The 27,312-nt window shown below is 37.1% G+C and overlaps 1 protein-coding gene across 4 annotated transcripts in view; it reads right to left on the bottom strand.

Annotated features, from left to right (window-relative positions):
- Positions 1–20,101: 20,101 nt before the first annotated feature.
- The window catches only part of LOC150100873 (protein IMPACT-A-like), a 172,672-nt gene continuing 165,461 nt past the window's right edge, over positions 20,102–27,312 (bottom strand). For all 4 annotated transcript variants that reach the window (XR_016549170.1, XM_090401689.1, XM_090401688.1 and 1 more), the window contains one exon: positions 20,102–20,202. The gene's annotated coding sequence lies outside the window, so the exon portion shown is untranslated. The remainder of the gene's footprint in view (positions 20,203–27,312) is intronic.

The raw sequence follows: 27,312 nt of genomic DNA, 5'->3' as shown, positions 1-27,312 counted from the left end.
TTTGCAGCAGTTATTGGAGTAAATCTCTGAAGTTATTACATTGCTGCAATATCAAAAAAAAAAATGCAGAAAATATTATTTCAGTATGGTTTTATAGCGTTATACATAAATTTCACTTGACCACTTCAGGTTTTTAAATTTTGATAACATTAAGCATTCAATAACAATGAAGATAATTCAAAAACAATAATTTTATAAAAATCACTGTCCATTATTATTCAGTTAAAATTCATTTAACCCATGTTACTTTATTGTACACATTTCACATAGATAACCTGTATTTACAGAAATAAGAAATTGCAAACTTTTTTTTTTATTTATTTTTTTAAAACACCTCCAGGGAGTCCAAAGACTCATTGAGGGAGGGCATCTACTCTACAACTCTATCTCCACCACCTGCAACGAACCACAACTACACCTACTGCCCACCGCTACCTCTCGTATTTTCACCAAACATCCAAGCCCACAGTGGGATTCAAACCCACAGCCTTTTAGTTGAAGAGCGGATACGCTAACCACTTGACTAACTAGGCTGGCTTGGTCGTAATAAATGTGTGATAGTAATTATTGTCAAGTATTTTTAAAGTGTTATTTTTTTTTTTAATCTGTTGCTATAAACCTGTAAAATAACTGGTATTCATTTTTTCCTTCCAAGTTTTAAAGCTTTCCATAAATGATAAGTCTTTTTTGTTATTCACTTATGTTGTTATAAAATTCCAAAAAAAAAAAAAAAATATGTGATTCCCTCTGCCCAGTCAATCAATCTGCTCTTTAAAAATCAATCTGTTTTATACAAATACTAAATCATCATCATCTTCATCAGATTCCTGCCATGTACCCTCAAGGGGTGTACAGAATATGATAGTACCACATGAAAAAATACAATTTTCCTCCAAATCAGTCTGTTACTTGTCAAGACTCCAACATTATCAGATCTTATATTTCTATCGTCTAAGGCACTTTGTACCGTATCAATCCACCTATATCTTGGTCTTTCTCTGGGTCGTTTTGCGGCCAACCTGGCAGAGAACACTTGTTTTGCTAATCTTTCTTTGCCCATTCTCTTTAAATGACCATACCACCTGAGATTAGCTCTGCTAACACATTCCTGAATGCTGACAATGTCAAGCTCTTTCCTAATATCCTTGTTTTTAATATGATATTGCCATTGATGCCATCTGTTCACACCTATAATCTTTCTCAGGATTCTCATATCTGCGGTCTCTAGTCTTTGGTTAAGTGTTTTACTTCTAACCCAGCGCTCAGATCCATAAGTTAAAACTGGTTTGAACACTGTCTTGTATACAGCTAATTTAGTGTTCCCACTAATTTCTCTCTTATTCCATATGAATTTATTCAATTAACTTCCCACCATACCAGCTTTGCTGATTCTGTTGTCTATTTCTATATTTAATTTACCATCTTCACTAAAAATCGTGCCTAAGTAGCTGAAATGTTTTACTTGTTCCACAGGTTCCCTGTTCACAACACAGTTGACATTTTCAACAATTCTACCTATTTTCATTGTCGTTTTAATGCTGACCTTCATACCATATCTATTACAAGAGTTATTCAATTTAGTCAAGGAATCTTGCAAGCTTGTAGTGGATTTATTTAGAAGTATAACATCATCCGCATAAAGCAAAGAGCTGACATTAACATCTCCAATTTTGATATCATGTTTAATACCACTTTCCTTCATAATGTGATCCATATAGATAATGAATAACAGAGGTGATAATACTAAATCATTATGGTTAAAAATTGTGGTACATTGCATAAAACTAGAACATGTACAGGGTGTTCGGGATAAATTTGACAGTTTCGTAAGGAAAAAGAAAATCTTCTTTGTATCTATTAAATTTAATGAATTGACAAAAAAACATTACAGGCAGAGTTAATTACAATACTATCAACAAGATTTACTCAAAATAACCACCATTAGCATCGATCACAGCTTCAATTCTGCTTCGGAACCTCGAACAAGCTGATGCTACAGTCTCCCTGGGAAGGGCCGCAAAAACTGTTTTAATTTTATCCATTAACTGGGCTTTTGTATTACTGGAAGTGCGATTGGTGTCTTTTTCAACTGCGCCCCATACAAAATAATCCATGGGGTTAAGGTCTGGGGAGTTTGGAGGCCAAACATTTGGACTGGTGAAGTCGTAGAAATTTTCAGACAACCATTTTTGACTTTTCCCAGAGGTGTGGCAAGGGGCCGAATCCTGCTGCCATACATACGGCCTACCATTGGCTACCCTTGTTATCCAGGGCTTGACTACAGTTAGCAACTCCACGAACAAAGCCCGAATTCCAATGCCAGGGTTCTTCAACACCTGTTCCTGCAGATTTGCGAGGAATTCTGCTGTACGAACGCAATCAGATCGTCTGCTAGGGATCTTTCTTCTTGCTACATCCTCGTAGTCACCATTGCAAGTCTCTAGTTCATGCCTGATTGTTTTTACTGTATTCAGGGAGCATTGGGCAGCAGTCGTAATATCCTTATTTTGATGGCGGACACGAATCATCATGATACAAGTTATTCTCTTCCATGATTCAGGTGGGTTCCAGCTATCCATCCTTTCTGACATCTTGTATATGAATGAAGAAGGGTCCAAACTTTTAAATGAAGAGAAGTGTGTGTTAATACATGTAACTTACGGGAAAATATAATTAATTATAAATATGTCAAATTTATCCCGAACACCCTGTATTTCACAGAAATATAAATCTTTTTCTAAATCACTTAGGGAATTGAACAACGTAGATCTGAATATAAATTAAATTATACTTTAATAAATATTTCCGATATTTTGGCAACGTCGCATAGCCATTTTCAAAAGGAACTTACAAAAAGGCACGTGCACGCAGGCACTACAATACAGTAACTGAGAATGAAGATATGAAGCTATCGTTCTCCTAGAAGTCCTGATGTGCCCTCTAGCAGGCTAAGTAGGTGTTCTTGGGCTGAAGGTCTGCTATTGTATGCCTCCCAAATTTGGGGCAGTCGCATACAGCCAAATTTGTTCAGGTTTGGATAGTTTCTTGGGGCTGAGGCTGATTCCATAAATAGTCTTTGAATTTGTATTTGCTAGGTAGCTTTCTTCCACCGTATTCTGTGGAATGTATCCAGAGCATGGTCTGCAAGACCAGAATGGCTGTACTTCTTGTGTTCAGAAATTCTGATATTCGCTGTCCTGCCTTTTTGGCCAAAGTAAGACAGTTTACAACTGCAAGGGACCTAGTATACACCAGGTAGGTCTAGGGGAAGTGGTTGGTCTTTGGTGGAGCGGATAAGGGATGCCAATTTTCTGTAAGGCCTGTAACAGGAGGTGAGGTCATATTTTTTTAAAATTTTGGTAATTTTTTCCGAGGTGCCTCGGATGTAGGGAATGGTGATGGATTTAGAGTAATCTTTGTTGGGGGGGGGGCTGTGGTTTGTAGGTTTTAATATTTGGGGGGGGGGGATAGCCATTGGCTGAGAAAGTGTTGAGGATGTGATTTAGTTCAGCGTTTAGGGCCATGTTGTTAGAACAGATTAGTTTAGCCCTGTTGTATAGTGTTTTCACCACTCCATATTGTTGTGGGGGGGGATTGTTGGTGAATGTATCTGCCTATATGGCTGGGTTTTGTATAAACTGAGAACACCAAGGTTCAATCAGGTTGGCGGGTGACTAGTGTGTCTAGGAAAGTAAGGCTGTTGTTTTCCTCTTTTTCCAGGGTGAACTTGATGATTCTGGAGTGTTGGTTGTTTAAGTGTGTAAGGAAGGAGAGGAGTGTTTCAGAGCCATGTGGCCAAATAGCAAACACATCATCATCAACGTAGCGAAGCCATATGGTTGGTTTTTGTGAGGCAGAGGCTAGGGCTTTTACTTCAAAAGCCTCCATAAAGAAATTGGCCAAGGGTGGGAGAGTGGTGAACCCATGGCTGTCCCCTCTATTTGTTTGTAGAAATTTCCCTGCCAAATGAAGTTCCTTTTGAAAATGGCAACGTGACGTTGCCAAAATATCAGAAATATTTATTAAAGTATAATTTAATTTATATTCGGATCTACGTTGTTCAATTCCCTAAGTGATTTAGAAATGCATAACCAACATATAAGCCTGTCTACGAGAATAAATATTTTTCATTGAACCAATACATGAGCTAGAAGAACACATCAGTGAGATGCAGGCAACAGTTGGAAAAGAAGTTTATTGATATTTTTCTGAAAGAGTTTGTTGTAATTGTTATAGAACACTATGTGGAGTGCTATTCTAGAGGACAGAGATAGGCAGAATGCAAAAGAAGAAGCAAGTTTGCTGTGTTTGCAATTGTACTGAAAAGTGATGTGGGGCAATTGCTGCTCTTGTATTAACAGACCCAAAAGAAAGTGGAGAATGATGGATGCCAGTTCATTGGAGAAGTGTCCATGGAAGTACCCATAGAAAATAAAGCTGAAATGGCACAGCTATGAGATTGGAGCGAGTGAGTGAGGTGGGGGGGATTCACATGTGTGCCAAATTGCTCTCCTCTGGACAGCAGAGAGAATTTTTAGGGAAGTTTTAAGTGCACCACCCCAAACACTTGAGCTGTATTCTAAGGGTAGGTGGATTTGTATACAGTTAGTAGTAGTTGGATAGGTAAAAAATAGCATCTTGAGCAGAAGAAAATACCTACATTTTTAAGACTGAGGAAGCTATTGATTTATTTATATCAAGTAGATAGACCTGATTCTGTCTGGTGATTTATGTATTACTAAAGGTAAAGGTAGGTCGGCTAAAATCCCTTTTATAAAAGAAAAGTCAAGACTTCATTTTGGTAGCATTGAAGGTGACCAGATGGTCCTCACCCCATTGAGGGCTGGTATAATAGTGTTAAAGCCACCAATTGCATTTGATCTAAGGTCTGGGATGTCTGATCACTGCATTGGTCAAATAGTAGGATAAATGGAATGTACTGTCATCAGTAGAGCTGTGTATGAAATTAGTGGTGATTAAGAGCATGTGATTTATGTAGAGAAGAGGAGCAGATGATAAAAGAACTCTGATTTAGTGGCAAAACTCAATGAGAAGGATTCATTACCATGACATGCAATGACCAGAGAGAGAGAAAATTGGATACCCAGTTACAGATGGTGGCAGGCAGACAGAAGGAGTACATTAACTAAGCAGGCCTTAATGTCAGACATGATCAAAAGCTCTGGAAATATCAAGAGCGCCAGTATATGTTTCTCTGAACCATTCCATGTTACGTGTCTAGGAATGGGTGATGTAGGCTAAGGGACCAGCTGGAGATTAGTGGAATCAATACTAGTTGTTACTGACTAATGGTAGATCTAGATAGTGGAGAAGTCTACTTTCTCCATTATTTTGGAGAGGAGTGAGGTGATGATCAGTCAGTAGTTTGACTCCAGATTTTTATTGGGATAAGTGCTAGCTTGAGAATAGAAGATGGAGAGATTGTAGTTGTTAGCTCTGAAGCAGGGCCAGATAAATTCTATTGGACCAGAAGACTTTTAGTATAAGTTTTTTAGTATTCTTCTATTTTTTTTTTCCCCCAAAAAAAACCACAGGAGGCACATGATGCTGTTTCTGGTATGGTAGGAGATGAGTTGGTTTGGTCATCTGTGCTTGAGGAGAAAAGTGATCAACACAAATATAGTGAACTTTATCTTCATGTTGAAACAGTGGTGTGGTTACCATCTGGATGAGAGGTTGAAGTACAGGCAAGTAGAAGTTGCATCCAGTGGCCTTTGCAAGGGACCAAAAGGCCCAACTCCTGTTTGGACAAGAATCAAGTTTTTTGGGCTTGTTCTTATGAAGTCAGATTTAGAATTGTTGATGACTGTTTTGAATTTATTGCATACTTCAGCATATACTTAGCCAACTGCTTTGGCACACTTTTTGTAGTACCAACAAAGGCTCAAAAAAAGCACATAAGAATTTTGGATAGAAGGGCAAATGAAAGCCTTCATGTCTACAGAACAGAAGCAGTAGAAGTTCTGGAAGTCATCCTGCTTACTATCTTTGTAGTACCAAAGGACATGAGGTTGGGAGTGGTTGAAATGGGGGGGAGGCATTCTTTGTGAGAGGAAACTTGCATCAAGATTGTGACCTGAATTACCAAAAGCAGTTCTCTCTCTGATATATCTGAGAGTAGAACTGTTAAGAAAAGATCAAGGGTATTGGGAAACTGGAGAGAATTATCAGGAATTTGGGTTGGTAGGTGTACAATTTCTTTTAGGTCACTGCTTATGCCAATAATAGCAAAAGCTTATGCATCTCATCCAGCTCTGTCTGGTGTGGAAAAGGGAAGCCATTTGGAGTTGTAGACATTAAATTTACCAGGGAAGATAACTTTACCATTTGGTAGATGGATTTCAAAATGTTGAGCTTCATAAATAGGAAGATAAAGATGTCAGAGTGGGTTTCAGAATTTAGAGAGTGGTAAATGTTACTGAATAATGTAGGTAAGGAAACTTGAAGCCAGAGGTGGTCAGAATCACGATTCTAACAGTGTAGAATCTCATAAAAGACGCTTGTGGCAAAAAGAATCACATAGTGTATAATGTGGAATTACCTTGGCTGTATTTGTTGTAGCTACAGTTAGGGTTTCTGGCAAGAGTAGATATCTCATCAGGATGACTGTAAGTGAAGGTGTATGTCATTTTTAGGGATTCCAGCATGCTTTGTTTACTGTGCTTGATTTGGCATTTTACCTTGAAAACCTGAAATAGGTTTTCAAGGTAAATTTATTTCAGTCCCAGTAAATGTTATTGTTTGTCATTTATTTCATATTAATCCAAAGTGTCAGGTGAAAGGATAGACATGTAGTGAGAGGAGATAAAGACCGTTGAACAGGTTACACATACACTGATTAGTCTCCTCATTTATAACATGGCTTCAACAGCACATACCATTACTCACACTCTCCTTCCAGGCACATCCTTGCAGAGTATGTGGTAGTACGATTGTGTACTATCTGACCAGGAAACCTCCTGATATTTAAGGGCATAACAAACACACTGAGATCTTAACACCACCTCTGTTTTGAGGGTACAGCATGTGTCAGCCACCAGACACAGGCTCAAACCTGCCAGTAATGAGTGAGGAGGTTTCCTGGTCAGATAGTACACAATCGTACTACCACATACTCTGCAAGGATGTGCCTGGAAAGGGAGAGATATTTAAGGGCATGACAAACACACTGAGAAGAGAGGTTACAAAAACCTTGAACCCCCTTGCTCTGGGGACTAAACATGGCCTTTGCCACTTCAGGCCTCCAATAAGCAGGGTAGTGATGTTTCACTGGGGCAATACACATTGTTGGAAATGCCAACTAGACCCACTCAGTGGGTCTAGTTGGCATTTCCCCCTTTTGCAGCAGGAATGGGTATTCCAGAACCTGTTTGTAGAAACAGACCCCAGTCCCATAAGAAGGTTGGCTTGACAATTGACAGTAACTGTTTATTGGGCATCACCAGACCATTAGTGGTTCTATTCTTCATTTTTATAGTGAACAGTCATAGCTATTATACCTGTTGAGGTTCAAACTATAACAATTTTACATTATTTAAAATATTCATTATCTTTGAATGAACCAAAATTTGATTACATTAGGGAGGAAAAATTAGGTGTCCAACAAAAAAGCAGCTAAAGGGTTTGAGAATTTTATAATACATTGCATATAAGGAGTATGCTGGGTTCTACGCCATGATAACAGTTGTTGGATGGGGGAGGCTAAGGGATGCCAAGGCAATTAATGTGAAGTTATTAGCATCTCTATACAGGTATGCCAGTCATGAAGATACTTCAACACTTTGATAAAGGATTAAACCAAGACTGTGTTTTTTTGGCATCTTTAATTTGTAGTATGACCAGGTGAAAAACCTTTTAACATCTCTCTCTTTTAATACCTCTTCACTACATGTATATGGGAAATATCTGACTTCTGCATTATTTCAACCTTGGTATCTCTTCTAGGTCTGGCTTCCACTGACAAGACTCCAATAAAGGTCAAAACTGGTCCTTTGCATAATGCATAGCATTATATTCTCCTAATCTGAACAAATATGGTTGCATTAATTTGCAAAAAATAAAAATTTGGAAGACTTATGTTAAGATCGACTACTACATAGCTGTAATACTTCTTTTTTTACAACATTAGAAGGTGACAAATTAGGAATTGAGATCTTTTGTCCATTACAATTTGAATTGTTTCACTTACTCATTGTCACACATAGCCTGTAACATGCTGATTTGAAATTCAGTAAAATATAAGCCAGTTAATAAACATCTTTTTTTATAAAATAGTTCATTTGGTGTTTGTTAATACCATTAAAATAAGTTTTGAATCAACTGATAAAATTTTTTTGTTATATTGAGGGATGGGGAAGAGGAAAGATGGTATCCATGGAAGTTAGCTTCCTGTAAGAGGTAAGTTTTTCTCTCACAGAGCAGTAAGTGAACAGAATAATTTACAGACTCTCTCTCCATATATTCTTGACTCCCTGGAGGTCTCTGATGATAATATCAGTTTGTACTTTATTTTTTTCAATGAAGGAGCCTAAAACATGACATTGTGTTTAATTAGAATAAATTATATTTGAAATATTAGGTTTAGGTTCTTTGTATTAAGGTAATTTATTTCATAAGTGCATTAAAAAAAATTAATGATATATTTGATGAAAAAAATAAATTTAGCTTATGAACATTCAACTTGCACATTTCCAAGAATGCATTATGTTAACAAGATGGCATTCACCTGTATAAATAACAGAATTAGATGACAATGGATACTATGAAGTATTGTAAAGGATGGAAATTGGTGGGTCATATTAGCAGATGAAAGATAAAACAAAATTAAGCACATTGCTAAGAAGAAGGACCTATTGATCCTTCGACATAAGATCATGGATGTATATTGACCAAGAAGAGTCAAACATGCCCAGAATGGCTTTTGCAATATTCTTTCTGATACCTCAGTAGAAAGACTAAGTCAAAGGGAAAGGAAGGATAAGAGAAATTATGCTTAGCAGACAGGCTGTCTGTTACCTGTTTTTTTTTTTTTTTTTTTTTTTTTTAATATATATATAACAGGATGTTCCTGAAGGAAAGAATTATCAGAATAAATGATGGTGGCCAAAACATGACTGCTACCCATAATATGCAGGATACCTTCAAAAAGGTACCATGACACACCTCTTCCAAACAATGGCTCTTAACACTGCTCCTTTTGGAGCATTGCTCTCTTCACAATCCAAGGAGGGCTGAATCAGCCAACCATGGCAGCTAAAATTATAATGGCTCACACAAAGACATTTCTACTTGAATAAAACACCTCAGCCAGATGGTTTAGGAACAGAAGTTCTAATATGAGGCATGGGATTTGTTCTCCCCCATCCAAGAGGTATTGTTTTAACGCTTTCCTGTCCACTGGCAATGTTCCAAACACATTTGGAGTGCCATATCATGCTCTTCTGTAAAACTAACAGGGGGCCTCTCCCTAATCCAGAGCCAATGGCTAATTTCAGTGACCAACATGGGTGAGAGGCTTATGCTCCTTGTCCTTATGCCTTGAAAGAAGCAGATGGCATGATGAATGCATTCATCATGCCATCTACAAGATTGTGTTGTTAGTGTTGGATGTTAAGCCACTGACTTGGTCTGAAACCCAAGCAAACATTTCCCTTCAGTTTATCTCTGAAGATCTCGTACACCATTCTAGGGTAAGAGGTCTTCAGAGGTTTCCTTTTATAGCATAACCACACTTTCAGCTAGAAGAACTAAAAATAAAAAGTCAACAAAAACATTGACAATAAGAAAGTTAGATCTATTGCTTTCTTCTGAAGCTAATGTCATCAAAACAGTTCACTTTGCTGCATGTCAATACATCATTAACACAGTGTACATCTCAGAAATGGACAAAAAGCAGTTATACAAGAAACCCCTTAGGTTTGTCTAGGCCAAATTATGTAAAGAAGTTTATAAAGAGACACTCTAGTCCTGAATTCTAAGATGATGAGGGGGGGGGGACATACAATGAGGGTACCACATACAGAGGAACTGCTTTCAGTTTCAAGAGAGTTGAAAGCTTTTTACAAAAACTGCAAACAGCAAGAATATGTGCTGAAAAGTTGTGATAATTACCATGAAGAAACTGAGGTAGAACTATGTAACTTACACATTCCCTATGAAATGTTATACACTTGCTACAACAATGCCTCTGAGAAAAAAAGTCTTTCACTTGTTGCACAACCCAGATGAGGACTGGGACTGGCTTGTGGATGAGGCAGTTGTGTATTGTCTGTTGGGTTTCATGAGTAATGTGAGCAGGGGAATTGGCCTGCAAAAACAACATGTGTCTGCTCAGTTTCCTATGGTGTTTTTCCTTCAGAGCTGTTGAATAAACTGCTGCTGTAACAGTTTCACCCTTTTTTTAAGGTACTTGGTAAGGATTACACCATCCATATCCCAAAAAGCAATGGCAAGAACCTTCCCTGCTGACGGTTGGGTTTGAAACGTCTGACTGTGGAGAAGCTTTGTGTCTCCACTCCATTGACTGTTGTTTGGTTTCTGGTTCATAGTGATGAAACCATGTTTCATCAACATCACAATACCAGCCAAATAATTTGCACCTGATTTCTCAAAATGATCCAAAATCCCTTGATATGACAGCACACGTTCTCTCTTTTCGTCGGCATTTACACATTTGGGGACCCATTTCACTGAGAGCTTTTGTATGTCCAGATGTTCATGGATAATGACCCTATCTCATTCCCTGGATATCCTCAGCATCTTTTCAATGTTTTTGGCTGGTATTTGTCTATCATCAAGAATCATGGCATGCACTGCATCGATGTTTTCAAGTTTGATTGCTGAGGAAGGTCTTTCCTGACCTTGGGGCATCTGTTTCTCAGGATGTCCAGTTTTAAACTTGGCCACCCATCGCAACTGTTGGATATGCTGGGGCACAGTTCCCTAAAATCTCACCCAAAATTTGGTGAATCTCAGTTGTAGACTTTTCTTACAGCACAAAAAACTTGACGGCCTGCACCTCTGTGTCTTTGGATTTCTTTAAAACCTCTGACATGTCTTTTTACATACCCTAAAAGAAAAAGAATAAAATTATTACAATTTGATAAAACATGGGGGGGGGGTTTAAAATATGTCCTTTCTTGTGGTTATATATCAGTTGCTTTAATATAAATTTTGTTCTATGTGTTTATCAGAACTTTTCAAGCCCCCCCCCCATACATATATGACTATATTATCAATGTTGGTGGTCTGATCACTCAGCTAGAACTAAGAAAATTTGTGACCAAAATCCATATCCCAGGGAAAAGTTCTATTACCTAATCCCAAAGACAGCATAACTATTTTAAAGTCTTGATCATACCTTTCAAGTCACTAAAATTAATGTTGTACATCAAGCACTCCATTAACTCTTCTTAAACTAAATGCCAGAGTTTCACACCACTATGAAAAACTAGTCCTACAGCCTATCCTAAGTGACCCTTAAGAAATAGCTACACTGCAGAAAAATGTGCTATCTAAGCTTGTATCAAAATTCTCACTAGGTAGATCATCCACATAATGAATATATATACATACACACGTACATAACTGAGAGGAGCAGCTGGTAGTCCAAATTCATCCAACAACATAAGACTTCATTCAAAGTCACCTTGGCAATGCTAATGATGACATCATAACAGTAGGAGATTTTAAGTCCACTCCAAACCCAACAACAGAGAGACATCAGTGCTAAGAACACCCAAACTATAGTTCAACTCCTTCAAGAAATGACCAATAGCCACAGGAGAACACAAAAAAGGTGTTCTCCTGCAGCATCAAGAGGATCCCAACAAGAACACTATGGCAAGCATGTTATGACAGATATAACATCCAAACACACCATACCCTTAATATGGTCTACAGCACACATATTCCTCATTCTGTAATAACTCCATTCTCTTTAGAAACTCCACTGTCCAGGTGGACACAGAAGTGGAGTTTATACTGGATGAAAATTATTTAATCAGCTCAAGAAACTGCATTAAAGTACTCAGTTATATCACAACCAAGCACAGAGTGAAGATCACTCTCAAAGACAAAACAAAGATATTCCCATAGGTATACAGCCATCAGCTGAAACTGAGCAGAGTCAACTCAACCTTACTGCAATGAGCAACAGCAGCAAGTTCACAACTGGCTTAAAGGTTGATGAACTTGTTTAAACCTGGCTTAAAGGTTAGTCGTTGGAAACCATAAATATGTCTTGTTTGGAAGACTGTAAGAAGTGTCCTAATGAGATCATGCAGCAAGTGCAAAACTTCACAGATGAACTCGCGATATATTTCCTCCCATTCGAGAAACAATGGCATCTGCATTTGTGCCATTCATCAAAACCTACAGTAAAATTATCCTGAACAACCCTCCAAAACATGTACAAAGCTGGCACAATATCTATCTACATCACCACCAAAGTAAAACTCTTAGTTTCAGTATGGAATAAGACAGTTACTACTCATTATACTACATGACTTGATGAAAGCCTGTAGCTCGTTGCCAGAAGAGCAATCACCAAGGATAGACAATTTTTCCAGTGAATTCTACCAGTCTTTCTGGGAGAAGCCCAGACCTCTCCTCGAGAAGGTATACGATGAAGATGTATGAATGGCTTCCCAAGCAGAATGACAGTGTAAGTTATCAAACTTGTTCCCAAAGGGGAAATAAATTATCTCACCCAACCTTGAAAACTGGTGACCCTTCTCCATTCAAAATAACATCCAAAATCATTGCAAACAGGATTAAACTCACCCTAGAGAAGATAACAAATAAAACATTAGTTAGGCCAACCCATATCCAGTCATAATAATCCCCACCTCATTAAAGATTTGATAAGTCTTGCACCAACACAATGACAGCATGGACTTGGGTAACACTCAATCAAAAGAATGCTTTTCTCTTGATTGAGAAACAGCATTCTGCATCCCTACCTGTTCAACTGCCTACAACCTTATGGTTTTGTCCCAACATTATTCAAGTTATTAAGCTGCTGCATTCTGATATTCACTTCTGTCTAAAAATAAACTACAGGTTCACCACATGCATGCCATACAACAGAGGAAGAAACATGGCTGTCCACTATCTGGTTTACTTCAGACAACTGCCCAAGAGGCTTTTGTGTGCAGACTAATCAACTCATCCTTCATCCCTTCCTACCAAAGCACAAACAGCCTATGCTGATAAAGTCATCACTGTAGTCTATCAAGAGCAGGACTTCTCACACATACAACTAGCATATCTACTACATCAAGCAGTCTCAGAAGATAAATCCACAGTGCAGCAACTGGAAAGGCTATAAACTGACTTTTCAGAATCCACTTAGGATAGGATATGCGCTCACTCAATTACATGCTAGTTCCAGCACTTCAAACAATTGGGCTAAATGAGAGCCAATACTGAATCTATATTGAAAATAAAATAATTACCAACCAAATGGGTGTCAGCATCCTCTGGGACACCAACAATTTAAACTTTGAGTAATCCTCAAAAATTATCAAGTATTTGTTTTATGTTAAATAACAATTTAAAAATTCAAATAAATTTGATTTTTTATTTTCATTTTTCCAATTCTTTGCAAAATGCAGAGAAACCCTTGTAAATTAATTCCCTGTGATTTCTGTCATAGGAAGAAGACTTATCTTTGCCTTTCATGTTATTTGCCTCCTTTCTGTTTTATTTTGTGATTTCATTTCTCCTTTAATATGTATTTTCAAAATTGTAAATAGTTGACTGTTCAAGTTATTAAAATGTATATTTTAAATATTTAATAAATAAACAAATATATTCATTTATATGTTTGTGTCTGTATATACACACACATATATGCTTATATATATATATATATATATATGCACACATACAATAGCTAATTCAGGTATAGGCTAAACAAATATATATATATATATATATATATATATATATGCACACATACAATAGCTAATTCAGGTATAGGCTTTTTATATTTAATAAATAAACAAATATATTCATTTATATATGTGTGTGTATATACACACAACACATATATGCTTACATACACACACACACACCTTAAATTCACAAAATGAATTTAAGGTTAGGTTAGCTATTGTAATAGCTAATTCAGATATAAGCTTTTTATGTCCTGTTCCTGCTCTGCAGATGATCTTTCCATCTTAATCTTGACGTCCACGGTCTCTTCTTCCTGTAGGTTTATATTTATATGCTAGTTTGGGAATCCTATTGTTATTCATCCTTTCGATGTGGTGTAGCCAATTTTGCTGATATTCTTCTATTTCTTGTATGATGTTTTTTGTATCTAATCGTTCTCTTATTTCTGTGTTTTTCTTTTTATCTATTCTGGAATCTCAGGAGAGGTCTTAGAAACTTCATCTGTGCTGCTTCCAATCTTTGTCTGTTTCTTTGTTTTGGAATCCAAGTTTCACTTCCAAATTTGAGAGATGGTTTAGAGGTCATATTATGAAATCTTAATCGAGTTTCTTTAGTCATTTGTTTTCCAAAATTTCTTTTAATTATGCCATTCATTCTATTGTAAATTTGTAGTCTTGCTTCCAATTGTTAATCAGTGTTGTATTGTGAGATCATATTTCCCAAGTATTCGAATTCTGTAATGTGTTCTATTATTTTATTGTTAAGTATAATTTTGACACTTTGAATGGTGTTTCCACACGTTGCCATGGCTTTTGTTTTAGAGATTTTCATTTTAAATTTTTTTGCTATTTCATTTAGATGGTTAGTTGCAATTTATGTTCTCAATTTGAAATTAGTACTTGATCATCTGCATAAAATATTGCATTTGGCTGTATATTATTTGTTAGTTTAATTCAATCTTTGACAGTTGTTTTCCATTCTTTTAGGATTCTGTTTATATAAATGTTGAATAGGATTGGGATAAACCACAACCTTATCTTACTCCTTTATTTGTAGTTATAGGTTCTGATAATGTTCCATCTGCAAATTTGATGTAAATTTTTATTTTTCTGTATAGATATTTTATCATCTTATAATATTTCCCAGAGTAGATTTCTGTTCAACCCTCAAGGGCTCATTTTAGCGAGTGCAGGGTACTTGATGCTGGACCATGCCTTACTTCATGTAATATACATTTGTATATTATCTGTAGACCAGCCCCTATTCTTCTTTCTTTCTTGCTGTTCCTCTTGCTCCTCTGCCCCCCCCCCCCCCCCAATGCTATTAAAGTAGTCGAGGACTAGGGATGAAACTTTCCTATTATACTATGTTTTTTTTCCATCTCATGCAGTGGGAATCTGCTTTCCCCTCCCAAAAGGCAGGTTCGGAGGCCTTAACGTGGCAGCCCCACTACCAAACTCACCCTGCAAAAGGTTGGTAGCCTATCCAGGGGGAATTTACAATTACAAGCACTAAATTAATTTGCTTAAATCTGCATTGCTACAAAAATCCATTATCACTGACAGTTTAAGTGACTGTACTGTCTATACAGCAGACACCCTAACCAAATATGCCTCTGCAACTTGCTGATGTGTCAGTTCATTAACACAGTGCAGGCAAAAAGTAACTAATTAGAATGCATTAAGTTGGAATGGATTAGAGTAATATTGGAGTGGGGACATTAGAGAAATTACTAAATAAAGTGACAAGTACAATTTATAGTGTAATTCGTTTTTATGCTACATTCAAAAATTATTGACTGTAAATTAGAAATTCTGAAGACAAAAATTTTGTGCTTGCAGTTACTAGGCATGTGTGCTCCCTTTTTTTGACCAATGTGCATGCACACAGCTTAGAGGAAACATTGATGTCAGAATTGACTGATTAATTCTTGAAAAGGCTATGTAGGTCTCCTTCCAGTTATCATTGCTTTGACCTTTAAGTGACACCAAAGGTCTAAAAGACTTAAAACACCATAGTGTCTGTTTCCTCTTATCAGAATAGTGTAAAAGTGTGGTTTAGCATTCTTTGAGACTCAAAAAATTTTGTCTTCTTCTCTAAACAGCATTAGCTCAGTCTACTAATTCATGTTGGGTTTATCCTTCTCCACATATTGTGCAACTGAAGTTTCCATTAAGAGCAGGAACCAAGTTCAGAATGGACTATCATCAAATAACATAGGTCAAGATGATCAAAACCTGCTTTTGAAGCACGAAATTGGTCATGTGGTTTCCTGACATTATTCATAGAACAACCAGTTAGTTTTGGAGACCAGTTTAATTATCAGATATTTAAAATGATAAGTGGTTCCTCTGAAGCAATTTGTTTCCAAAAGTTTTAAACAATGGAAATGAGACTGAAAAAGAATATTTTGACCAGCAGCAGCACAGCATTTCAGCACTTTACTTGGTGTTATATATGTGCCATTTTATATCAACCATAAAAATAACTCCAGTTCTTTTAAATTAATTATATATACATTTAAAAGAACTTGAATTAATTCATTTTGATGTTTGATATAATATTATACCATATAACAACTCTGGTGAGCAGATAGCAGAACTACACATTATCAGCCAAGATGGACAGTTTATGACTAGCCAGATAATGATCAGTTATAGGAGAGATTAGCATAGTTCAGTATACTCTACAAAGCAATGTTTGAAAATGTTACTTATTAAAGTAACAAGGACTTTTTTTTATAATGTGATATTAACTTTACAGGTCAAAATGGGAATGGAAAAAAAAAATGTGTGTATATATTTCAGACCTTTAAGTAATTATAGTGGTGTTTCTTATAATAAGAGTTTACTATAGTTTGTTTCTGTACTATACATGTATTTGATAGCATATTATTATATAACACCTCCAGGGAGTCCAAAGACTCATTGAGGGAGGGCATCTACTCTACAACTCTCCATCTCCACCACTCCACTAACCACAACTACCTTCATCATCAACACCACCACTATTTTCACAGACAGACAATCACAAACATCCATGCCCATGGTGGGATTCGAACCCACAGTCTTTTGGCTGAGGAGCAGATATGCTAACCACTCGGCCAGCCTGGCTGGCTGAGTGGTTAGAGTATATAACATATACAGTTGACTCTCACTATTGCAAACTCATAGGGATCATAGAAATAGTTTAAGATGGATAATTTGCCATAGTGAGCTTCTTTTAGTATTGCATTGTATCTGTGGAGCTTTCATTAATCATAGTTGGTGTTTCTTATAATAAGAGTTTACTATAGTTTGCTTCTGTACTGGATCTCTTTAATTTTGCAAATTTCTTTAAAAACAGCCCAGTTGCTATTGGCATTGCTTTTGACTTTTTAAGTTTACCACAGCTGATAACTTTATTATGACAACAAGTTAGTAGCACATTTTTTAAAAAAAAATGCTTATGAACATTGCATTAATTTTAATTTAAAATGGAGCTGTTGGAAACACGAGTCCAGAATGCATTTCTTCTGTACCAAGACTATATTGCAAAAGTAGGAACCATTAATGGAATCTAGATAAAGAAGAGTCATGAGACTGATGGCATGGATGAGGTGGAGGGAGACTCCAGAGGGTGGTGTATATGGAGTGGAATCAAGGAGAGCGACTAGTACAGTGTCCCAGGGATCTTTACCAGGACCATTACTCTTTAATTTGCATATGAATGATGTAGCAGAAGATTTGAAAGGGAATATTAAGTTGTTTGCTAATGATGTAAAGTGAGGAGGGCAATAGTTACTAAAGGCAATATAGATATCTTGCAGGATGACTTAAATAAATTGGCAGTGTGGGCAAAGAACAATAGTTGTCAATTTAATGTTGTAAAATGTAAGGTAAGGCACTTTGGAATGAAAGGGTTACATACTTTGTATCATAGTGCTACCAAACACGAAATTAATAAGCCAAAGATATGATGGTTGATGTAGATAGAGATTTGGAATTCAGAGGATATATTGCAAGAGTTGGCAAAATAGCTAGAGGATTGCTTGGATGTTGAAGAATACATTGACAAGCAAAGATAGGGAGGTTATTATCCCTCTTTAGGACTATGATTCAGCCACATGTTGACTACTGCACACAGATTTGGTTATCTGCATTTCTTGGTGATCGGAAGGTGTTGGCGAGGATTCAGAGACTAGCGACCAAGCTGGTGACAGGTCTTTGGAATGTTCCCTATGAGGATATATTGCAGGTGTGTGGATTGCATAATTTAGCTGACAGGCAAAGGAGAGGGGATATGATAAAAACTTACAAGTTACTAAAGGGATTCTAAAAGACTGACACAAAATAAAATTTTAAATATATGGGGAGTGGGGGGAAACAATGGATCATAGTTGGAAGTTGTCTAAGAGTGTGGTTAGTATAGATATGCAGACTAGGTTCTGTACTTGGAGAGTGACGAATGAGTGGAATGGATTGCCAGAGATGGTTGTGAGTACCCACAACAGTGCATTAAGCAGATGTATTAGGAATTATAGACACGTTAACACAAGGATATTTTAATATTTGCCAAATATTTCAGTCTGAAACTAACAGACTATCTTCGGTGACTACATAGGAACAGTTTTTATCAAGATGGAATACCAACAATTGATCATTCAAAAGTAGAACAAGCCACATGTTACATTGTGAAACATTAAAGAGAGGAAAAATTTCATCAGAGTGCTAAATTATAGGTATTAATTCAAAATTTCATATAATAATCTTAATTTATAAATAACATTAGACTAATGCAGGAATTAAAAGTCTCAATTAAAAAAAATATATAATAAAATATTTTAATGTGTTATCTGGATTAAACTTTCTTTCCCATATTTTTGATAAGGATATACAGTCATTTTGATTCAAGTTAGGGCGTTGAAGTAAGGCCTCAGCACTCTCTTTGAATAGGCGTTCAAATTTATAGCGACATCTGTGTAGAAGGTGAGTCTTGGACCAAATGATATTGTGGCTAGTCTCTATCCTGTGCTAAGCTAATCCAGACTTTACGGATTTGTTGTGCAGAATGTATGATTGATGTTCTTGAATTATTTTTTCTATAGAGCATCCTGTTTGTCCAAAATAGAAGAGATTGCAGTTACAAGGAACTTGATACCCACCATGCAGAGAGATAGTTGAGCATTTATCTTTAGAAGAGGGGAAATAGGTGGATATTTTGTTAATAGGTATATAAGGTGGCTGTTAAATCATATTCAGAATTCTTGAAATTGGTTCTGAAATCCTGGAAATATATGGAACTGGAACTCGACGTATTGATTCTTTGTTGTTATATTATATCCTAAATGACTGTATATCCTTATCAAAAATATGGAAAAGTTTAATCAGGATAACACATTAAAATATATATATATATTTTTTTTAATTGAGACTTTTAATTCCTAAATTAGTCTAATGTTATTTATAAATTAAGATTATTATATGAAATTGTGAGTTAATACCTATAATCTAGCACTCTGATGAAATTTTTCTTCTCTTTAATGCTTCGCAATGTAACATCATGTGGCTCATTCTACTTTTGAATGATCAATTGTTGGTATTCCACCTTGGTAAAAACTGTTCCTAATGCCACTGAAGATAGTCGGTTAGTTTCAGAGTGAAATATTAAAATATTCTTGTGTTAACATGTCTATAATTCCTAATTATAATGTCATGAGTGTCTCTCAAGAGTAAAATAAGCAGATGTATGATAGGTATTGTGTTAATGAATAGTGTGGATCTCCCCGTGATGAGTCTTTTGACTCCTCGTATAAATAATAATAAATATTTTCTAAAATTTCTCCACTACAATTTTTCTTTCTTGACAGATAGATAGCCACTATACACAGTCATTGAGGTGGATAGTTGGAACTGATAAGCTGAGTTATAAGAGATCCACATTCAATTAAGATGAGTATAAATTAAGTCAAACATCTGGTAACTGATAGTGTAAGGATATATTGTTTACATGGTCAGAAAGTGGATGTCATTCTGATGAATGAATTTATTGGGGGGGGGGGGGGGAACATAGCAACAGGTGGAGTTGAACTCCCTTAGAAAGTTCCAATGCTTATTAGAGACCTTATATCATGTAGTAGTTAAACAGAAAAATTACTTGGGATACTTATAAATTTACAGTTATTGGACAGTTTAGTTCTGGGTCAAAGTGAAAAAACTTTAATCTTCAAATTAGTTCAACAAAACTGCAAATAAAATTTCATCTTCTTTTTTTCTTTTTCAGTTTTCCATCTTCACCCTCTTTCTGAAAAATATAAATTTTATATTTATTACTTGATTTATAAAATTTAATTATCAGACTGAATTTCTTGTATATCATTATAGAAATCATAAAAATCATGCAGAACAATTAATCGTTACTACTGAGTGCATCTTTAGATGAAGTCTGTTTAACCTAACTACTGGCTTTGATGTATATATACACACACAGACAAAGAAATTAGCACACCTGGAAGAAAACATGGTGCGGGGTGGTATGCAAATGATCCAAGTTTGGTGCGATTGCATATGCCCACACACCCTGCGGTGGCGCTGCAAGCAAGAACCGGCAGCCTTATAAAGTCGGCGTGTAGTCAGCTGATTAAAGCAAAAAGCACCGGCCGACGCAAGCTAGAATACAGAGTGACAATAATGCCAGGTAGATGCCAGAGACGTCGATTTAAGCAACTTATGGACTTTGACAGAGGCATGATCATCGGCCTGAAAATTGGAGGGTGGTCAGCGTGCCATATAGGTGTGCACATGAACCGTTCTGACCATACCGTCCTACAGTGTTGGGAGCTGTGGACACGTTCTGGCACTGCCACATGGCAGAACAGCACCGGTCAGATCAGGAGGACCAACGCTAGAGGATCGATGGATCGTGCGGCAAGCATAGGGGGGGGATCCCATGGTGACCTGTCCACTATACAGGCAGATGTAGGGGCTCCTGTGTGCCCATGAACCATTTCCCAATGCCTCACGGAGGCGAATCTATGATCCCAGTGCCCCTTACATGTGCTTCCATTAACACTGCAACATCGCCGACTCCGTTTGCAGTGGTGCCAGGCAAGAGCGACGTGGAACACCACAGACTGGCGACGTGTGGTCTTCAGCGATGAGTGCCGCTTCATCTTGGGGACAGATGATCATCGTGTCCAGGTGTGGAGGACCCCTGGTCAAGGACACAATCCCGACCTTGCTATCAAGCGCCACACCTCCCACACTGCAGGCATTATGGGCTGGGGAGCCATAGCCTACGATTGCTGATCACCCCTCGTAGTGGTACATGTCGCATCGACGGGGCAGCAGTATGTGGACGACATCCTACGGCCCCAGGAGCGTTATACCAGCAGGATAATGCCCGTCTGCACACGGCTCGGGTTGCCCAGGCCTGCCTACGTCGTGTATAGACACTTCCATGGCCTGCCTGCTCCCCAGACTTGTCCCCTATCGAGCATGTTTGGGAGCAGCTGAAATGCCAGCTCCCACCGTGGCGCAATATCCAGGATTTGGAGCACAGTGTCCAACACGTGTGGGCCAGTCTGCCGCAGGACAATATCAGGCGTCTGTTCGCCACCATGCCGGACCGTACTGCAGCATGTAATGCCGCACAAGGCGGTGCAACATGCTATTGATGATGATGACCGGATTGCGTACCACAGATCTCTTTGTAATTGTCCTTCAGCTCTGTTTTTGCCATCATGTGCATCACTCACCTGTATCATTACACCAATAAAATTCCAGTTGAATCCTATGCTTCCTTCTTGGTGTGCTAATTTCTTTGTCCGTGTGTGTATGTCAACCAAACTGAGGATATGATAGAGTTGCAGAAACATGGATAAGATGTGCTCACGGCAATTATGTCCATTAAAAGATGTGATAATCCTTCATACTCAGGAGAACCCTTATAGGGATTAACTCATGTTCATAGCCTGTCTCAGAGCTAGCCTAAGCAGCATGAAATGCATAGCTTTCTTACAGTATTATGATGTGTGGCTGTAATTTTAAATAGAGATATAGATTAAACATATACAACATATATTTCTAGTCCTTTTATCATATAATCATAGTTTATTAACAGCTGGACAAAATAAGAGAAACTTCCATTCTGAAATGTTTTTTTTTTTATATGTGAGGGAAATAAAATAATGTCACTAATGTATACAGAAAATAGTTGCTATCAATTATTGCATGTAACTTATACCAGACTAGAAAAAGAAATGTCAGATTTTTTTTTCACAAAAATCTTTACTGAAGATAATAACTTTCATGAAACAATTATTTCATAAAATAATTGCTAAGCTAACGCCTTTTTATTCCTGTATAGGGAGTAGGCGAGGCCTTTAAACCCTATCTAGCTTTTGGAGACTGAGTGGGCAGTTCAATCTCCACCGGTAGCCAGAGATAGCTGGCCCATGTCTATCACTAATTATAGGCAGCCACCGACGAAGAGACCAAAAAACAAGTGCTTCCATCTCTTGGTATACCTAACCTAAATAGGATATGTTACTGTATAATGTGGGTACTACGGTCAATTTTCTTCAGTTTACAGGATGAAGAACCCGAGTTTCCAGGAGAAAAAACCCACTTGTCCACGTCAGAGATCGACTAACTCAGGAACTGGTCGAAGAAAGGCTTAGAAAAAGTTCTCTAGTTGACAACTAGACTCGAACTATAAGTCTAACTTCGTGCAGCCATGTGCAGAGAATGCAAATGCCACTTCCACTAAGCTACACAAGCTTCTAAAATAATTGCAAAGGTATTTATTAAAAAGTTCACTGTTTCTTGTCTATTATGTCTTGTTTATTTTTAATTCTATTCATAAAGCACTTCACAGAATGCTTGCAGTTCCTGTGCTCGTATGGTTTGATTTAGAGAAAAAAATCATGTTATTTACACTATTTGCAGATGAGTTTTGTCCCCTGCCCTTGTTAAGATTCATGCAATACAAATCGAAACAAACAATTATGAAGCAAATCATGTAATTGTTAAGCTCTCTGTTTAACATGAAACTAAAGCTATATCAATTATCAATGTCACTTATAATTTTTTCTGATGTTCAGTTGGCAAAAGTAGCAAAAAAATAATTTTGTGCACTTTATTTAAAAAAAAAATAGAGCCTGTGTAGCTCAGTGGATGTGGCGTTTGCACACCACGGCGCTTGGCTGCATAAAGGAAGACTTGGCTGTCGCGACTAGAGGAAATTTTTCTAAGCCTTTTTTCGACCGGCTCCCGAGTTAGTCAATCTCTGGCACAGGCAAGCAGGTTTTTCGTCCTGTAAACTCAAGAAAATCGACTGTAGAACCCACATTATTTCAGACATTAAATATATTGTGTTAGGGTTAGGGACCACGAGATGGCAGCACATTTGAGCCGTCTCTCTTCACTGTGTACTGCTTAATTAGTGATAGCCTTGGGCCATCTATCTCTGATTGGTACCAGTGGAGATTGAACTGCCCACTCAGTCTCCAAAAGTTAGATAGGACTAAATGGCCTCGCCTACTCCCCGTATACGGGAATAAAAAGCTGATTTTTTTTTTTTATTTTAAAAAAACATTGAAAATAACATTTTGTTCTGAAATGATCAGTCAATGAAAAACTTATTACATGGTGTTTTCTTACAGTACAAATAAGAAATCACTGCACATTTGAATAATACATTTACTAATATTTTACACTAAAAATGCATGAGTACATGCTCCTGATATATGCTTTCAATTGTCTTGTGAATGGTTTTCAAAATAAATTATAATATGAAACATCTGCAGGTTGAATAGGTTGGTTACTATCCCCCCCCCCCTCGCCAAAAAAAAAAAAAAAATCTTTCCAAGATAATTGTTTCAGCCTGTAAAAGAAATATCAGTATTTCTGTTTAGGATGTCCGCTAATCAGTTAAGTAATTATAAATGAAAGAAAACATTGCTGGTGAATACTCCACTATTGCTTGAAGTTCTTTAGTGTGATTTCTGGGGAAGTGTTCTTTCTTTTCTTTCTCAATAGAAGTGAGAATAATCTAAGATTTCAGCCTTTTCCTTGTGCTGAGAGATTATTATCTACTATTTCTAAGACATCTCATCTGAGAAATAGCAACCAGCAGTAGTAGTATTCATTTTTTTTTTTAAATCCAAATACTATCAAACTATTTTTTGTGGCATAAATATAAACAGTGTTATATGGTGAAAATATAAAATGTATATGTAAAACATATACATGGAATTATTCTATGTTCATATGTAAAACATATGAACATAGAATAAGTTCAGCTAACAGCTGAATAACTGATTGTAGATTGCAAAGAAAATAGTTAGATCAGAAGTATCTGCTTCAACATAAAATTATTGCCTTATTTCTTTTGTCAAAACGATAAAATAAAGTAATAGATTTTGAGTACTGTCTGTGAAAACTTTCAAACCAGCAGAAAATTAGAGTAGTTATTTATAATTCAGTTCCAGGAGCTGATGGGGATAGGGTGTATTGGAAATCTTCAAAATGAGCATAAATTTTGAATCAGTTTGTATAGGAATATTTTACACTAAAAATGTATGAGTACATGCTCCTCGAGTGATTTCATGATATCAAGTGTTCCATATACGAGGTGTGATAATTTAATTCCCAGAATACACCTGTAAAAAAAAAAAACCTATGTTTGGAACTATACATTAGTGGCTACTGTCACCTCTGAAGTAGTCCACCTTGTGCATTTATACACTAGTTTAAATGGTTTATCCATTTTTGGAAACAGGCCTGGAACTCTTTCTGGAATACGTGTTCATTTATCACATTATGCTGAATATCAGTGATCTAAGAAACTCTTTGTCCTTTTAGTGCAGTCTTTAATTTTGGAAACAGCCAAAAATCACAGGGAGCTAAGTCAGGTGAATAAGCAGGATGACCTAATTCAGTAATTGATTTTTTTTTTATTTTTTGGCCAGAAACTCTCTCATGATGAGCACACTATGGCTTGCCGTATTGTCGTGATGGATGATCCATTTGTCAGGCCACAGTTCAGGTCTTTATCTCCGAACAGAATCTCGTAATCTTTCAGCACCTCTAAATAGCATTGTTCATTGGCTATTTATCCTTGTTCAATGAATTCATAGTGGACTATCCCCTTGCAATCAGAGAAACACACCAGCATGTTTTCAAATGTTATTTGAAAACATTTATAAATATTTAATATCATGATTTCCAATGCAAGCATGTGAAAATATTTTTTACAATATTGTCATTATAATGAAAGAACATAAATTGTCTTGTTCCACTGCACTGAATTGAAGAATCAGTGCAGTGGAACAAGACAATTATTGCAGGATGATGAAGGAAATTCCAAATAAAATAATAGAACGGTATACTTTAAGTTAAGTGACAAAAAGGTCACTCCATTACAATTAATCGACTAATGCATACATCAGTTAAGCCAAGAAGAAAGTATTAAATTTCACTTCAGCTATATTAAATGTATATATGCATCTAATAAGGTGTGGGATGAGTATTAGGGTAGTGAGAAGAATGAAAAAGTAAACAGAGAAAGTAGCTGACAGATGTAAAAGACAGCAAATTTACAAATTCATTGCCACATTTGACCTGCTGTGGGACCTGTTCATGAAAGTTTGCCAAAAGGAAAATATACCCGAGGAATGGAGTGAGAGTACTCTTGTCTCCATCTACAAGGGTAAAGGGGATGCACAAGACTGTAAAAATTACAGAGGAATAAAATTGATGTCCCACACAATGAAAATCCTAGAAAGGGTTCTTGATGGAAGATTGAGGAAGGAAGTGGAGATTGCAAAGGAACAATTTGGCTTCAGGCCTGGTAGATCAACAACAGATGCTATCTTTGGGTTACGGCAGATGATGAAAAAGTTTCGAGAGAAACAACAGGAGCTGCATCTGGCATTTATTGATTTGGAAAAAGCATACAATAGAGTGCCAAGGCAAGAAGTCTGGAGGTGTCTGAGGGAGAAGAAGGTTCTGGAGAAATATGTCAGGTTGGTGCAGGAGATGTACAGAAATGTGAAGACAAGTGTTTGGATCTGTCTGGGACAGACAGAAAGTTTTCACGTAACAGTTGGCTTGCATTAAGTCCGTTTCTGTTTAACATTGTGATGGAGGTGGTAACGGAGGAGGTGAGAGAAGATGTGCCTTGGACAACGTTGTATGCAGATGACATCTTGCTGTGTGCAGATTCAAGAGAAGTGGGAACTAAACTGGAAAGATGGAAAAAAGTACTGGAAGAGAGAGAGGTATGAGACTGAGCAGAAGTAAGAGAGTATATGTGTTGCACAGTGGGTGGCAGCCAGGGGACAGATTTGGAGCTGGAAGGAAATGTCATCAGGAAGGTGATGGACTTAGGTTCAACAGTGGAAGAAGATGGAAGAGCTGAGAAGGAAGTGGGATGCAGGATACAAGCAGATTGGAGGAACTGGAGGGAGATGGCTGGAGTGTTATGCGATAAGAGGATGCTGATCAATCTGAAAGGCAAAATCTATAGGACAGTAGTAAGGCCAGCTATGACGTATGCTATAGAAACTGTGGCCCTGAGGAAAAATAACATCAGCAGGATGGAAGTAGCAGAGATGAGAATGCTTGGGTGGATGTGCGGTGTGACCAGAAAGGATCATCTGAGAAATGACTATGTGAGGGGAAGAGTGAAAGTTACGAACTTAGGAGCAAAGATACAAGAGGCAAGGTTGAGATGGTTTGGTCATGTGATGAGGAGGGAGGACGAATATGTGGGAAGAAGGGTCATGCAGATGGATGTACAAGGAAGGAGGAAGCATGGGCAGCCAAAGAAGAGATGGAGGGAGCTGGTAGAAGAGGACTTGAGGATGAAGAACTTGGATGTGATGACAGTCCAAGACAGGAGGATGCGGAGGAGACTCATCATCAACAGTGACCTAACTTAAGTGGGAGAAGCTACAGAAGAAGAAGATTGCCACACATAAAATTCTTTGTATCTTTGGGAACACACACACAAAGTAAATAAATTGTGCAACAGAAAGTTCAATTATTGAAGGATGATGAAGGAAATTCCAAATAAAACGGCATACTTTAAGTCAAGTGACTCAAAGGTTGCTGCACTACAATTAATCTGTTAATGGTTCTACAATCACAATTAACAGATTAATGGAAGAGGAAGATAATTACATGATAAAAGGCAGAATGCCACTCATATTTTGATCTATATATATAGATGCACCTGGTGCATCTATGTATATAGATGCACCAGGGGTATGGTGAACATGATAAAAGGCAGAATGCCACTCATATTTTGATCTATGAAAAATCCTAAGTGGGTCAGAGCACTTCATCCATTTTGGCCAGTTGGGAGGTTAAAATTTATTAAAAATGAATAGTGAATGAATAAATTGCA

This window comes from Typopeltis vanoorti, chromosome 12 (assembly GCF_054136105.1).
Source record: "Typopeltis vanoorti isolate ZY-2024b chromosome 12, IOZ_Tvanoo_1.0, whole genome shotgun sequence".
In the NCBI taxonomy this organism is placed as follows: domain Eukaryota; kingdom Metazoa; phylum Arthropoda; class Arachnida; order Uropygi; family Thelyphonidae; genus Typopeltis; species Typopeltis vanoorti.
The sequence above is the reverse complement of the archived record's forward strand: the minus strand, read 5'-3'. Positions and strand labels throughout refer to the sequence as shown.